Raw genomic sequence first — 15,576 nt, forward strand, 5'->3', positions numbered from 1 at the left:
TTTTAAATAAAAGTATCACTAATTGTATCATGAAATACTTAAATGAATAAATAATTATATTATTTAATAAATGCAAAAATAAATAATATTTTTAATTAAATAGTTTAATTGTCAACACAAATAAAGAAATAACACACAAATACATATATTTTCACAATATATGTACACATTTGTATATACATTACATAATTAATTTACTTGTATTTATGTTTGTATGTGTGTGTATATACATATATATATATAATTATGCATAGACATGTGTGTGTGTGTGTGTGCGTTTGTGTGTGAGTGTGTGTGTGTGTGTGTGTGTGTGTGTGTGTAACAATTATTCGCACATTTATTGAATTATATGTTAAATAATCAATTATTTTATCAAAATACAAATGTGTAAATACATAAGTTGGTTTATCACTTATATATGTCTCATTTAATTTGTAATTTATTCGTGATGGCAGTTAAGCATTAATTCAAACAATTATTTATTAATTTAACTAGCTACTATAATTGTTAATAATTTACATGAACACTTTTCATGAAACATTTTAGGATTTTATTTGTGTATGTATGTATTAATAAAAATATTTTGTACTGATTGCTGTATTCTTGTTTTGTTGTACCTATCATTATCTATCTATCTATCTATCTATCTATCTATCTATCTATCTATCTGTAGTTGGTTTCAAATGCATCATCTGTCTGCTCGCCTTCAGTTCTCAGCCTTCTAACAATGACTTATTGAAAACATCCACATGTTGGTGATATGACATGGCTGCCCTCTATTCAACCCCTCTGCTGTGATGTGGGATGTTTGTTGCCAAAAGGCTTAAAAAAACAAATTTCAAAAATAAAAACTATGCGCTACCTTTTGTCGGGGATTGAGGGGAGGTGTCCGGTCTGAGTGGATGTAAAAAAAAAAAAAATTAAGAAAATAATTAGGGGAAATGCAAGTGTTTGCACAGTGCATGAAAAGTTCTGAGAAGAGGGAGGGTAACGGGTAGGATTTGTCAAAATTTGTTCCCTTCGTATTTTATCTTCTGCCTTTGAAACCTTGGGAAAACAATAACAGGGAAATGCTGAGGAAAAGGTCGAGTGCGAGCTCCAAATTTATTTTATTTATTTCTTTTATTTATTTATTTATTTTCAAAATGCCTTTAATGAAGATTAAGAAACAAACAACACAGCAGTTTGTTTTGAAATACGTGTCAGGAATTACTTCAACTTTCCTCTATATTAGTTGTTTGCAGTGATGTAAAAAAAACTTTTTCTATTTGTTTAAGGCACCAAAATGCAAATATGTGGATCTTATTAAACATACAGATCAAAATGTATGTGCAAAACTAAAATGATAAAGTACTGAAACTAAAAAAAATGCATCCTCTTCCTGTGCAGGACCACCATGTCCACTACAAAAGCAGTGACAAGGTGACATCATCACCTCACCGATGATGCACGTGCCTTTTGTTACAGGTGGTGGTTGAAACATATTGAGATGCAAAGAAAACAATCATGATGGTGGAAGAGGAAGCTTGCATTCATACGAGAGCAGCAGCAGCATCGAGGGGACACCAGGGGGGAAGATTGGCTTTAACGTGCTAATCCTTTGAAAGCCCAACGAAAACAATAACAGACATTTTACTGGAACAAAGACTGTTCTGAGGGATGGTATTGTGCAGTAAATCAAACGCTCAGGATGCCAGCCACAAGGAGTCCAAGTTTTTTTTTAATCCTGTTTAGACAAAGCCTTTGCATGAATTTATATACTTTTAAAAGCTTTTTTACACTTTGCAACACATAAAAAGTTGCTTTCCCTGTTCACAGAGGAATCCTCTTTCATCTATACGTTTCCAGGCCTGCAGCCAAAAACATCTAGACAACAACAACATAAAGAGATGAGAGGTGAATGGTTTGGAACAATTTTGTGACATCTCGGAAAATATGTATACTATTTTTGAGAATTAGATTACAAGACTGAGGCTGTTCCAGCCAACAGGCGATTAGTTAAGCTTTGCATAAAGACTGAATGTAGGAGGAAACAACCAGTCAAAAGGTGAAAACATTTACCACCTGTAAAGCTAAAGGAAAAGTTAGACATTTTGGAAATACTTATTCACTTTCTTGCTAAGAGTTAGACTACAAAGATCAATGCCACCACTTTCTCTCTGTCCTGTCCTCTGTACAGTAAATATAGTAATGTAATTTAAAGTTATTAATAGATCCAGAAAAATATATTCGTCAGCTGATGTTATCATATCATATCCTATCATAGATGTATCAGTATCTATCATATTGGTGTCTATGTTATCCAATATTTTTTGTCAAGATTGTTTTTTTTGCCTAAATCATCTCCTCATGACGCCGGCCACCTATGGTAAAATCACCTACATCCTCAGTTGATCAGATCATGTGATTTTACCCCTTTAAGATAATGACCTATGTCAAGTGTGTGACTTTAGCGGATTTATTATGCCTAAGTATTATGCCTAAGTTTTGAACATGCCTTTGTGACTTAAGAAAGATATGGTAACACTTTATTTTGAAGGTGTCTACATAAGAGTGACACGAGCGTGTCATAAACATGACTTGGGTTTTTTTTTTTAACATTAATGCTCATGATGCTTGTCATGTCATGTTTCTGACAGGCTTGTGTGACTCTTATGTAGACACCTTCAAAATAAAGTGTTACCATATATTGCTTAAGTCACAAAGGCATGTTCAAAAAATTACCTTAGTCATTTATTTCTCTTAAGTTACATCATTTACACACACTGTTATTACTATGCCAATAGCCATCCTTTGTTACATCCTTTTTGAGTGAAATCAATAAATGTCATATGTTACACTTTTGGTGAAGTTTTTTGTGTTTCCTGCAAAACTTGACAAAATGAGTTAGGCGATTATTTTAACAGGGTGACGATATGAAAGCATACTTACAGAACATATAATGGAGAAAAGGATGCTTCAGGTCATTTGTGTCATCAATACGTGGTTGATATCACCTACAGATGGATGGAAAGTGACTTGTTGCTCTTATAAAAATATTGATTATAGCCGCATTAAATATAAATGCGTCCTCTATCTGATATTTTTGAGTTCTGCTCACAGCAGGCTGATTTATGTGTTGACCTCCCGTCACCTGACAGCACCTCTAATGAAAGCTGGGGTTTATTTTCATTTGAGTCAACTGGCAGATCAGGTTCTCCTGTTCTGAATGAGAGCACGGGACTCGGCCTGTGCCCTCGTGCACGTAGGCTCCCCTGCTTTGTTATTCTCCCAAGTCAGTGTCCATCACCAGCCTTTGTGTTGCTCTATGTTCTCAGGACAAGCTTGAACTTGTGTGGGAGCAGTTTTTTTTCTCAGTCACTTCTCAATGAATCCTCTATGTGTCTCTGCTGGGAAAAAAAACTAATTACAATCTTTCCCCTGAAAATTGATCAATAGTCTGCATCTTCAAATCGGAGTCAAATTATTGTCTCGCTGATACAGTTTTTTATTTAAGGCGTATTCATGTTTTGTGGCTGGAACTTGATTTGCAACATTCTAGAGGTGACACAAGTGATTCACTGATAGAATAAACTGGTAACACATCAGCTGCAAGAAAATTAATTAATTCCAAAAAAGTTGTCTAAAACTTAAATGAAAACAGAATACAATCATATTCAAGTAAAACATTTACAAATGCAATATAGTTTCTGTTCAAAGTTTTGTTTTTGGTAAATCTACAAATTTAAATTTTTAATATGATTCATTTTTAAACTTTTTTTAGAATTAGGGTAGATTCTATGTAACATAATGTTGCAGCTACTGGCTGGAGTTTCATAAGGACATGAGACTGGTATCAATCTTCTCATCAAAGTCTCGGTAAGAACAAAATAATTGTCTTTCCCAAAGTGTCAAACTATTTCATTAAAGTTGAAGCAACTAATGCAACAAGAGCAATAAAACTCTACAATTCTGTTCTTTAAGTTATCTAAAAATTCATAGTTACACATATAAAATGCCCTGATGTTTAAACTCTAATAAAAATATTTCCTTTTGAATGTTTGCTTAAAGTTTTATTATAATTGTTTAAGGAAAAACTTGACTATGGTCACTATTTTTATTGTCTCCAAACTAGGTTAAAAAGTTGGCCTTTACTCTGAAACTGACCTTATTTGACCATTCCATTCAAACTTGGTTTTTATAATGCACGAAGATAAGGAATTCAGACTATGAGCGGAAATGCGACAACAGGATATGTGTAACGTCCACCTGTGCGACACACTTTGCATCTTTGCAGGAGCTTTTCCGAAAACTGAACTTGCCGACGCAATACGAACACTCCCAGGAGCCTGGGTTTGGGTCCATCAAAAAAACAGATTTGTTTCCTGTTCTGCACAGCCTGGGTTGTGGTCCTGCAAAACACAAATGCATCAAAGCACTTCTTTCATCGTGAGGTCAAAGCAGAACATCACTGGTGCCTGAGAGATTACAGCACAAGATGTCAGATTTGCTCTTGGTGACCTGAGACACTTAATAAATAAATAAAGATCTACATTACAGCATAAAGTTGTTAAATTTGGTGAATCAAGAAATATTTGAAACTAGAAAAGTGGACTCAGAGAGTTCAGATCTCTGCAAGGTGTTGAGATTTTCCTGCGGAGAATAGCTCTAAACAATCCAAACTCCAATCAGAAAAAAGTATTTTAAAAGTTGCTTGATCATTATGTTGCTGACAGAGCAGACAAAGCATCAATTCAGAGTCTTTACACATCTGCATCATGTAGTTATTTCAGCATACTTTTGATCCATTTATTGCATCATGGCAAAATATGTTTATTTGGGGTTAATATACCAATGTAGTAGCAGTGTACTGGCAGTCATCCAGGCTCAGTTCCCGAAGGGAGCAGTAGTGGAAAAAGTATTCAGATCCTTTACTTTTGTAAAAGTACTAATACCACACTGTGAAATTAATCCACTACAAGTAAAAGTCCTGCATTCAAAACTTACTCAAGTACTTAAGTACAAAGTATCAAAATGTTCTTAAAGAATCAAAAGTTAAAGTACTCATAATGCAGAATGGACCCAATCAGATTGTTTTATATATTCTAAATATATTATTATAAATGTATTTATATAAGCAGCGTCAAATTTTCTCAAGGTAGAGCTCATTTAAACTACTTAATATACTGCCATGTGCTTAAATAAATAAAACAATTCTAATCACTTTACATTTCTCATGTTTGTATGTTAAATCTTCACCTGAAAAGTAACTAAAGCTGCAGGAAAATGTTGTGGAGTAAAAAGTACAATATTTACCTCTAAATAGTGTAGTGGAAAGAATAAAGTAACATTAAATAGAAATACTCAAGAAAATATAAACACCTCAATATTATACTTAAATACAGTTCTTGAACCACTACCTGTGGGTGGTATTTTTAATCCAGTCGTGACAGCGACATCTTATAATGAGACTGATAAGATCGATGGAAGGAATGGAGGAAGTTAGATACTTCCTCCATTCCTTTATCCATTTTTATCCTGTATCTTTTTAGTTTCTAAAAGCTCCAGCCAGTTGCTTACTGTCTGTCCAGGTAGGCAGGTCCATCTGTTAATAACACTGATAAGAGCAATGTGAGTGAACCAAAACAGAAAGCAAGGCGTAAACAGTCCATCAAACCAAAACAATAAGCAGAAATGCTGAAATGGTCTTTACAGCTGAGTAAAAGAGTTGCAAAAAGAACCCACAGATAACTCTATAGCTCCCTTTCATCCCTAAAAGTGACCCTGTTCACATGAAATTTGTCCTTTGATCCATTGATTTTTGCAGCTTATCCATCAAAAACATATCAACTGAGAGTTAAGATGAATTCACTCCTTCGATTCTGGGCTTCCAGTATGGGGACTGTACTGAACACAGAGTCCCTGTAACGAACCAGTGACCTTCCTGTGGACCTTGTTTTCTGTCACTGCTGAGGAGTTATGGACTTGGCCTCTTGATTGAGGGTTTCTCTTGGCTCTTTACTAACATGTGTGGTAGGCCAGGGCCATAGGCTGACCTGCCGTTCATCCTGTTCAGGCACTTGGAATGTAATTGGCCGACAGGATCTCATGCCATGGCAGTTAAAATAGTGAGAGATGTCCACACTCTGAATAGGGTTGTACGGGGTAACCATTGCTGCCAGGCGCATAGCGTACATAACCATGGACACAGCAAATTCAAAGAAATGTACTCTGAGAATAGTAGGGACACAGTAATGTGGAGCAGTTTTTCAGCCATGCATGGCTCTGTGGGTGGCAATGTCGGTCAGTTGGTCCAGTGTGAAACCGGAGCTGCTGCAGGACAATACCAACACGCCAAGAATTGGGACACCGGTTTGTTTAATCTCCGGTGTGTCGTGCCTGTTCAGCAGGTACCGATAACCTGGACTGTATGTGCGCACACACTCATTCATTCCTAACATTTAATATCTTTCACTGTTAAAAGGACAAACATATCCACTGTGTTGTGTCATATCTCTTCGGTAACACAATAAGCTATATCTATAGTCAACAGGGAAATAGACTGAAGACTGTCTGCTAGATTTACCTTTACGCACTGCATTCCACTGCAGCCTCTTGTTGCAAGACAATGTTTGAACTGAAACAGGAGTCTACAAGCACACCAGCAGATCTGTGAGGCTGCACAGTGCTACTTTCTGCTAAATGCTAACATGCTCAGAGAGACAACGGCTATGACATACTCATTCACCAGGTAATAATCACTATCTTAACATTTGTTAATAGGGATGTCAATCAATTAAAATATTTAATTGCACCCTTGTCCATAGTTAATTAAAAAATAATTGCAAATTAATCACAAGTGTTTTATCTGGTCAAAATTGACCTTAAACAGATTTTTTTCAAGTATTTACAGTTTTTCTCAGTCGCTTTGGTACATTTCTCAGATCAGAACTGAAATTCTCAAAACTACCTGTTCAATCTTCACATCATTGTGTCACTTGTGCACATCAAAAAAGCAGTTTCTCATTTCTTTGAGCAAGTTGCAAATGCTTTGGTACATCCATGCAAATGATTATGTACAATTCTCTTCTGTTTCCTACATTATCAATTGCTTATGTCATGTTGATCAAAATGTATTATCATGGGTCTCTGTTCAATAGTCTCACCACCCACAACATTTAGGCATTAGTTCATAGCATAAGTCTTTACATGCAAAATGGTTGAACACGTTGTCATTACATGTCAAGCATATTTCTATACATTTCCATGAGACTTTTTTTCTAAGTCTGTCCTGAATTGGTAAATTGCTCCCAGGTGAATCTTGACTTTCTCAAACGAATCAATCAACTGGCAAGTATATGCGTATATAGCCGGAGCACAACACAGTTTTACAATTTATGAAAATGGACGGACAAGGAATTGGACGGGGTCAACAGCCAGCGAGAAGAAGAAGAAGAGGAGTGAGGCTGCGTGGCGGAGGACTTGGGAGGCAAAATAGAGGCACATGTACAGTTTTCCCTAAGGAGATTGTCCTATGTTTACATTTCTACTTTTGTTTTTGTTTTTTCTTTGTGCTATGCAGTGCTGTCTTTTCTTTTCTTTATCAGGAAAAAAATAAAAGCGTAAATGTGAATCTTGTCCAGTCTCTTTCAAACTCCACATACACTAAGGTGTAACCTACAATTTACAATAATTGTCATCAAAACTTTAGCCATAGCTTACATCAGAACATCCCTCCAGAGTACACTGTTATATTGACAACATGACTAAGCAATTTGACTGTCTTGTCCGTACACAATGACACAAGGACTTGTCATTCTGATGCACTGACATGTTCATTGACACGGATATTTAGTTTTGAGAGATGAACTAAGGATTTTGAGCAAGAGAGTGGCTTTTGCAGGTCATCCATGGTGTTTTGCTATTTGTACAAATTGTTTTGAGAAATGCACTTACTGTTTTGCAAATGTCGAGCATGATTTGAGAATTGTACCAAAGCGACTGAGAAGAACTGTAATAGTCTTATCAGCATGGGAGTGGACAGATGACAATGATGAGGGGGACAATGATATTAGGAGGGGGGTGGTGATACCCTCTAGACAGCAAATAACTTGTATCTTGTCGACAGACCAGATCTGGCAGGGCTTTGTAGCCGAACTTGACATACAAAATATAGCTTTTCTTTAACTGTTGCTTACCAGTTTCCATTTCACTTTGGGTTTTCATAACACAAACTGAATTAATAGATAGATAGATAGATAGATAGATAGATAGATAGATAGATAGATAGATAGATAGATAGATAGATAGATAGATAGATAGATAGATAGATAGATAGATAGATAGATAGATAGATAGATAGATAGATAGATAGGAACTAGGACAATAGTAATCCCTCAGATTTGATGTTTTTTGCTAGTCTTTCCCATCAACCTCACTCCTTTGTTCTCTATATGCTCTCTAGTGAAGCATAAAATATCCAAAACACAAAGCAAAGAGGTAAAGAGTCAGGTAAAGAGTTCAGAGAGAGATGGGAGAGATGACTGACATGCCACTGGTGAACTGTAATTGTGGTTCATGTTCAGGTAAAGGTCAGTGGATCACCAAAATCAGAAGGCTTTCATCTTTTGGGAGCCACAAATGTCCACACAAAGTTACAATCCATTCAATAGCTGCTGAGACATTTCACTTTGGACGGACAGACCCTGGAGTCATACTGGTAGCTTTGTTAATAAAGGTAATAAAGAAAGTAACAGCCAGGGGCAACATGAAAGAAAACCCCTGGACCCTGATAATGAGGGTTGTGTGACTGCACATTTCTCCGTAAGGAATTTTTCACAGGTGTTTTACAAATCCAGACGGAGGCCGCCTCCTGTGTGAGGTGCTGCTTGTTTATTACGGCACGTTGAGAGGCTTCTTTCACAAGAATTTAACTTTCACTGATGCAACAACCAACCAAACCAACCAGCCAACCAACCAATATGCACTGTCATCGTAAACAAACAAATTAAAGTTTTGTAACAACAGCATCAGCAAAAATTTTTGTTTTCCATTCAAATTTTCAACACCTCATATCTTGGTGTGATGCAACCCTGTGTTGAAGTGTGTCTAACTACATTTGACAGGCTGCTGCGCTGATGATAACTGATAACCTTTTACCCGGTGACCTTTGCCCCCGGCCTCAGCTGACAACGTTTAGATGCTTTCACAGCTTTTACAATAGAAATAATAAGAAAGGAGTTCTCCAAAAAACCTCTCTTTGATTTAATCCGCTACTCTTCTCAGAACAGCCACACAATTGAACCTCTGTTGTGACCTTCTAAAGCTGTGGTGTGCAAATCTGAATCCCTCTCAACTGCTTATAACCGTGGCCCTCTTCCAAGAAGCCTTTCTCCTCAAATCTAATGCAGGTTAAAACTAATTTTACTTCAATAAATTGACAACTCATCGAAAAGCGCCAACAGGGTTATTAGAAATGATCTTGTGGAGAGAATGAGTTTCTCGTCAGGCATGCTAAGCTTGTTTGTTTTCATGTTGGTATTATTCGACTTGCAGGATTAACACTAAATATGTTACATAACGGAGGTGGAATTCAGACGCACAAGAAACAATCTAAACTCATGGTCACCTGACTTGTTTTTGCATTCTCAACATTCACATTCAAGTGCTTACATTTTCAATACTAGCCGTCGGCTGATAGTTAACTGGTGGGAAAAAAAAAGTGCAAAAAATTCCTTTCACACGTTAAAAAACATTGTAGTTCACACTCTCGGCTGTCTTCAATAACACATTAGCACATCTGTGATAATGATAATGGTCTCCTGTAGAAGGGAAACATACATATCACCAAATTAAGAAACGATTAGGTTATTACGACTTGTGCCAGAGCTGTGGTTTATGACATAAGAAGGATAAAGCTGAAACTTGGCAGAGTTAATTCTCTCCCCTTTTGCTGAAAACAAATGCAAAGTCTTTGCTGTGTCGTCAGGTGATTGTCTGGTGGTTTGAACAGAAAATATTTAACACAAGAAGCAGTCAAATTCACATTTTACCATATTAGTATGCATATTATGCAAATCTCTTTCAATAGCTTACATTTAATACACTACTGGGCTCATAACAAGCGTCTGTCAGGTTAGAAGTGGTAACTTATAGAAAGCTACTGGCTAGATGGCTTTTAGTGGGACCGCAAGTGTTGCATTTTTCCAATTCCTCAGTCATCAAAACTTTAAGAACCTCTGATCTACAGCATCAAAAGTTTGAAGACAAGTCAATTAATTTCAAAGGAATTGCTGTGTGAGGGGGATTCAGACGAGAAAGTAAAGTCAGTTCATGTTGAGAGTAGTTTGACACATAAAGAAACGGTGCACGCTGCTCTGACAGTGCTGATCTTTGTGGGAATGAAGAGAACGAGATGAAGTCTGAGATGAAGGAAACGATCACATCAATGTCTCAGCGACCCCGAAATGTGTCATTTTTACAGCAGCTTATTAAGGCCCATATTTATGTTAGAAGGTAGTGGTGCCATCCAGTGGGCAAAGTGATTTTGAATGACGCCAAGGCAGAAATTATGTTAACGGAGTGTGAAAGCAAAGGGGACAGGGAGTATGAAGCACTAAAAGGCCCACTTAGGGTGCAATTGGTGGTGGATGGATCAAACATGGACACCAAAGTTCATGTCCTTTGTGAAAACAAAAGCAAATTATGTTATTTGAAGTAGCATAACTTTATGTTTTTATGTCGCCAACGTAACTATTTCACTTCTGGCATTTATGTACATTTACTTTACTTTTTTAACTTTTTATGACACCAAACCCTGTAATATTTGCCCAAACATTAGGGAAGTAGTCTTTTAGCCTAAACATAACAAAACTGAGGCCGTTTCACAACATAACCTCATGATTAAAACAGCAAAACTACATTGTTAACTCCTGCCAGCAATAAGGACACTTATTTTTGGAAACAGTCCTGTGTGTCGTATTTGAGGGTAGAAACAGAAAACATATGAGATTGTATGGTTTGGAGGACATGTTGGTTCCTCACCATCCAAATTTTTTGCATTTGGAGATTTTGCCAACATAAAAAACAAGCCACAATCATCTGGGACCACACCACACATGCACCTAATCACAAAACTTCGAGCACAGCCTATATCATGAGGACTTGCACATTTTGTTTGCCTGGTTTTCTGGTGTGAGCAGTGGTTAATGCTAATGTGTCCACTGTTTGTGCCACAAGCTTCACAATCTGAGACATTGACATTCATGTAACACTTTTTTAATTAAAATGCAAAACGAAGAATCAGAAAACTATTACTTTTCAGGTCCAATTTTCATAAAGCATCTCGGTATTTGAAAAGAAAGTATGCGTTTGAGAATTCATTGTTTCAAAAGTTCCTGGATATCAGTAGCTGTAATTCAGCTTAGCTGAAAATGGACTGATGCACATATTCACGTGGAAACACACGAGTGTTGTTTCTGCATTTGTTTACTCCAAGTCTGCTAAGCTCTTATTTCACCAGCACAAAGAAGGTCTTTGTCTTTGTACATTTGTTAAGGTTGGTGAATAACTGTGTATGAGATCTCTCTACACTGCCTGATGGTGGTTAATGGTCCGTATTTGACACAATGAAAGAAGGAATCTCAACCCGACATCTCGAAAGTTAAGGGACGAGGAAGTTGTACATTTGACGAGAAGAAGACTTATGTAAGGAAACCTGCTGTGTCAGAAAGTTTTAAAGTCGCTTTCAGACTTCTGTGCCTGCAGGAAACAAGACGCAGTCATTGTTCTTACAGCATGAAGGAGCTGTACAAGAGAAAAGTTATTAGAGCACTGTAAAACCAGAGGCACACTTTCATTTCAGGGCTGTCAAATGTGCATTATACTTATAATAATGCACTTATTATTATGTCCTTTAGGGGTGTAGGATTGATTTGGAAAGTGGTGGAAACATTATTGGACTCGTTCAAAACCCACATGTCTGTGTTCGCTGGGATTTCAAAAATATAGTTTGTAAAAAAAATTGGAATAATATCAGAAAAATTCACAGAAAATGTGTGCCTGTTCTATAATGTTTGGGACTGTCACTTAACTACAAAAAATATTTAAATGACTACATCTCTGCTATTTTAAGACCTCTAAACATGACAAAACATCATGTGACTTATATGTAAAATAAATTAAAAATATCTTATGTAAAATAAAGTTCCCTGATAAACTTATTTACTGTGTTACTGTCAATCACAATGTTTTTTGAAGAATTTTGTTCGAGAAGCAGAAAAGTAAATATTTCCCAACTGTATGGTGCTTTATAACCGTTGGCACAAATATGTTTTCCCAAAGGAGAACAGTTTTGTTTATTCAGCAAGTCTTGTGACTTCAAACAACACTGTACAGAAGCAAGGAAACAGATCTGGAAGCACGGGAGAGATCATTATGTACTTTTTTAACTATATCAACATTATCACATGCCATTTAATAAATGTAATAAATGTATCAGACAATTTGCATATAAGCAAAAGCATTTGGTTAAACAGGTTTTATGAGATGCAACTTACGTGACATATGAGGTGTGGTGAAATTAACCTCCACACTCATCACCTCCGGACATTCACCAAGGCAACACACAACAGAGAGCTGAATATGTGTTTGGTGGCCTTTAAAAGAGTTGGCATGTAAACTATGGTCACTGAGGCTTTCTCAATCTCATCTCTTTCACTTCACCCACTGCCTGAGAGGTTGTGAAACTTTGAGATAAAGCACGGTCAGAACAAAAGCTTATGTGAGGCAAAAGGTGGAGAAAAAACATCATTGTGTGGCCTTTAACTAGGCCGCCGGACTTTTTCAATCATATCAGTTTCATATTTCTCCCCATATGTGTTCTTTATTTTCACCTGTGCTTCATCTTTTAATTCCGTCACCTTGACATCCTGTAAGTCATGCTAAAGAAGGAAATGTGGCAAAGGGAAGTCCTGTCATATGTATCATCTTTGGCAACTGATTCCAACTAACCAGGAAGATGCATCAACTTCTCCAACCCGTATGGCCGCATGTGTCATTTGTCCGCACCCTATAATGCAACCCTCTGGAAAGTTGCCATAATTTGCGCCTGGAGAGCAACACTTCATACCGAAACATAAATGTCACCATTTTAAACATGTCGTTAACATTGTGATAAGGTTTGGTTAGGTTAAAAAAAATCATGGATAAGAACATTTGTTCTTAGAGGTGGGGGAAAACATTGATACAGCATAGTATTGCGATAATTTGCGTGGCAATATTATGTCGATTCATGGCACGATTCATCGATATTTAGCGTTCCGGCGCAGTGGACTGTCAGTATTTTCCCGTTCTTTGTTTTTTTTTCCGTAGGCTGTAGCGGGTTCACTCTAGAGGCACCATGCGTGTCAGGATATCGTTTCGGGAAGTTGGGCTTCTTTTTTATGTTTAATCCAAAAACTTCAGAGCAGGGAGGCTTAAAGTTGAGGAAAGTTTGATAAAATGCTGCAGTTGTTGTCGTCCATACATGTTTTATATCAGTTCAGTTCAGTTTGACTGAATACTTTGTTGGTCAGTGTGTGGGTTTGACTAGACTGAGAATTTTCTCTTATTTGACAAAAACGATTCTCGATTGAATTTAATTTTGTGGACACAAAATGCAGTTAAAAAATTCAGTGTAGACTTTTGGTTTCACTGGGGACACGAACAGCAGTCTTCATGATCAAAGTCCCGTGTTTGTTTGTTTGTTGCTCTTAATACTATGACACCTGACTTACTCCTCTGCTCCAGTCATAACTTATAATTATTATTATTGCACCGCCAAAAAAGCCAAGGTATCGCCACTCCCAACATAATTTACTGCCGATTACATTACGTATGTTTCTAAAATCATCTAATAATAATGCAGATGGGATTTAATGAGACCTAATGGAAAGACAAGTGCATTTCATACAGGGGCGTGTCAGGGAGTGGCTCAAGTCTGATTGGACACATACCGGTGCCAACCCATTATTCTAAACAATGACTGACTTTCTGCCATGACAGAGGTGGGACTTTAGGCTTATTCATTTGAATTATGTAATCAAGCACCTAAAGAAAAGAGTATGGGCTTGACTCATCAGTGCTCTGTGCCAGCACAACCAGACCACGTGAACGAGCTCACAGAACAAAGTCCAGCCCAAAAACCAACCAGAATGAACCGGCTGGTTCAGAAGCCACCGCAGGGACTAAATGCCCGTTCTTATTCTCTCTACCGGGCCTCATCTATCTCTGCAGGCTCACCTAGGTCCAACAAGGTCCTGATTCACTGTAACTGGTGCTGTCACTCTGCCCAATGCCCCCGCAGATACTCAGTTGACCAGGCAGTGGGCAAGATGCCAAGCAAGGCTGTAACTCTCAGCTAAATCGCTGACACACTCCTTTCCTTTCTTTGCTGGGCCCACAAAGGCTGCACCCCTGGGGCCACGGGGCCCCTAAGTCCGTCCCGATTAAGACGCCCGTGAGGTGCGTGGAGGGGAGAGGGAGCCGGGGAGAGCTAAATGTGTCTAATCCCACAGTAATTAAACAACCAGAAACAAAAGGAAAGGCAGTATGAAAAATTAGACTTTAATGCAAATGTTTGGTGGTAAACTTTCCCATGACCCTCTTGCCATTGTATTTTTACATAACCAAAAAGTATTGGTCAATGCATTTACGTTTCTGTACATCCATTTGGTGAGCTACCAGCAGCTCTAATAAAGTTAATTTAGGAGTCTCTGTAGAAGAAAGGCATTTTGTAGAGTAATGGTTCTTAACTGTATTCAGCCAAGTATCCCTCAGAAGAGAGCAATAATGTGATGTGGCCCTTTTTACAATAATATTCATCTCTATAAGCAGATATCTGCATATGAATGCAGAATCTGTAGGCAATGGGACAAGATTTTAACATCAGAAATGGTTCTGTTTCTGTTTGTGGTTTGAGTAGTATTGACTGCAGGTAAACAGTTCATGTGAAGAGCAAAAGAGGGGGAAAGCATTGGCCAGAATGCAATCTGGGAACCTGTAAGCTATCGTCTGACACTTCTGAAGTCTTAGGTATGTGGAAGAACAACACAGGAGAAGAGTATTTTCCAATGTACTAGGTGTGTATGGTGTTGTAGTTTTTAGCAACACAGCAAGAGGGTCAAATAAAGTTTGGGGCCCTCCTGTGTTCATGCACGGGTTCTCTCCGGGTCCTCCTGGTTCCTCCCACAGTCCAGAGGCATGCAGATTAGAAAACAGGTGAAACTAAATTGTCCATACACAAATGAGAGCATGAATCTCTGTCACCCCAGCCAGTGTCAGCTGTGATTGGAGTTTGGATAAGTAGTTGTGGATAGTAATCATTTTTCATCATAAACGGCTTTCACCGTGCCACTGGGCCCAATCCCGATAAAATCAGATGAAATTATGCAGGTTCTCCACAACCTCCTTTAGCTCTAGCTCCAGCAGCGACCAGCCCACTGTGGACAAATTCAGATCCAGCTACACACAGACACACCGCTGCTGGAGGCCCATACCATTTCACTGGAGGGAAGTTTGGAAAATAGAACTGTTTCATTTGGTTTAGGCACCAGAAAC

Source organism: Centropristis striata, chromosome 3 (assembly GCF_030273125.1).
Source record: "Centropristis striata isolate RG_2023a ecotype Rhode Island chromosome 3, C.striata_1.0, whole genome shotgun sequence".
Lineage (NCBI taxonomy): Eukaryota > Metazoa > Chordata > Actinopteri > Perciformes > Serranidae > Centropristis > Centropristis striata.